The following is a 2,230-nucleotide window of genomic DNA, read 5'->3' as shown; positions in this document are numbered from 1 at the left end:
ACCAATCCTTGTTTGAAGTCATGTGATATGAACATACAGAGTCTAAAATTTATGCATCCGTCAGCTGCTCCGAACTTGACATAACTGATAGCATATCTCCATTACCACTCTCTGAATTTTCTTCTTCAACTATGTTTACAGACTTTGTCAAACTACCTTTTTTCTCTGCAACATATTTCTTTATCTCTAGACAATCTCTCTTGATATGACCTTTGCCTCCACATTTGTAGTACGTGATCACTTTCTTCCTTCTTGATTTAGAACGAGCCTTGTTATTGTTACCCGATCCATGTCGAGATTTGCTCCTACCACACTCTTGGTTGCTATTTACCACAAGTCCTCCTTGAGAAACTTCATCGCTTGTTTTCTTCCTTTGGTGAAAACCTTACAATGCACCCGTGATCTCCTCCAATTTAAGAGTTTCCTTACCTCACATCAAAGTAGTAACCAAATTCTCGTATATAGGAGATGAAGGTAGAGAATTCAACAACATCAGCGTCTTGTCCTCGTCTTCGATCTTCACATCAACCTGCTTCAGATCACTCACAATCTGATTGAATACATTGATATTCTAGCTCAGATCGATTCCTTCTATCATCTTCAACCCGAATAATGTATGCTTGAGATATAACTTATTTGTTAATGACTTTGACATGTATCAGCTTTTCAACTTTTGTCAAACTACCACCGGTGACTCCTCGTCCATGACATGGTACATCACATCATCTGTAAGACAAAGCCTGATTGTTGCTACTGCCTTCGCCTGAAGTTCTTCCCAATATGATCTCTCCATGCTTTCTGATTTTCTTTCTCCTAGCGCCTTCACCATGCCTTATTGCACCAACAAGTCATTGACCCTTCTTTGCCATAATCCAAAGTTTCTAGTTCCATCAAACTTCACCATATCAAACTTCGCAAAAGTTGTCTCCGACATGTTGAAGAAATCCGCCAAAAACCTATAGCTCTAATACCAATTGTTGCGCAAAGAGAGGGCAACACCTCTCAACCTCTAAAGTGCGGAAGAAGAGGAAGAGAGAAAAGAGATCGCGCGGAGCAACAAGATAAAGACGCACAAAAGGAGAGCAAACACGAGGAAGGAGAAGAAGAAGAGAAAGAAGAAGAGTTATCTGTTAGGATCGTTCGTACTCGGCTAGAGAGGGGGGTGTGAATAGCCGCCCCAAATTCTCGCGTTCTTCCTACAGTTAGGGTTAGTCGCAGCGGAAATACAAGGAAGAAACTAAGGAGAAGAAAAACAAACCGATGTAACGAGGTTCGGAGATGAACTCCTACTCCTCGGCGTGTCCGTAAGGTGGACGAAGCCTACCAATCCGTCGGTGGATGAGTCCCCGGAGAACCGGCTAAATATGAGCTCCTTATGGGTGGAGAAACCTCGCCACAACTACTTCTTGCAACAGCAAGATAAGGAGTACAAATACAAGAGAAGCAAGAAGTAAATACACAGCAAATGTAAACAACCCTTGCCTTCTTGTCGACTGTTGAAGAAGCAACAGCTTCTTAGACGCCAACCACAACAGCAGCTCAGTCGGAGTCCCAGTCGAAGGAAGAAGCTCACACGAAGCTTGCGAAGAAGAGCTCAACAAAGCTCAAGCACCAGCAGCACTTAGCGACAGGAAGAAGAGGAAGAAGCGGTAGCACGAAGATGCCCTCGTCTCCTTTATACTGCGAAGAAGAAAGCGGCGAAGAAACTAGCCGCTATGCGTTATAACGGCTAGAACCCCTGATCGGCGTGGATCGATCGCCTAACGATCGGTCCCGGACCGATCGATCGATGCATAGAAACATTCATGCGTACTCGATCGGTCGTGGACCGATCAGGAGGATCGGTCCACAGACCAATCCCAACTCTTGGCTTTGAAGCTCTTCCTTCCGCGACATCTCTGATCGGTCGCCACGACCGATCAGGAAAGCTCCTGATCGGTCAGCACCGCTAGGGCTCGCGAGGTCTTCTTATTCGTCGCGATCGATCGATCGATCAAGAGTAGTCCCGCCAGCGATCAGTCACCAGACCGATCAGATAACTAGTGACTTGGTTTTTGCCTAAACCAAGTTCCAAGCCTTTCAAACCAACATTCGGTCAACCTCGACCTGTTGGTACTTCATTCCTAGCATCTGGTCACTCCCTTGACCTGCTAGAATTCCCCGCCAAGTGTCCGGTCAATCCCTCTGATCTACTTGGACTTTCCTCAACACCAGATGTCCGATCATCCCT

The sequence above is a fragment of the Zingiber officinale genome, chromosome 6A (assembly GCF_018446385.1).
Source record: "Zingiber officinale cultivar Zhangliang chromosome 6A, Zo_v1.1, whole genome shotgun sequence".
Lineage (NCBI taxonomy): Eukaryota > Viridiplantae > Streptophyta > Magnoliopsida > Zingiberales > Zingiberaceae > Zingiber > Zingiber officinale.
Note: the sequence above shows the minus strand (reverse complement) of the source record.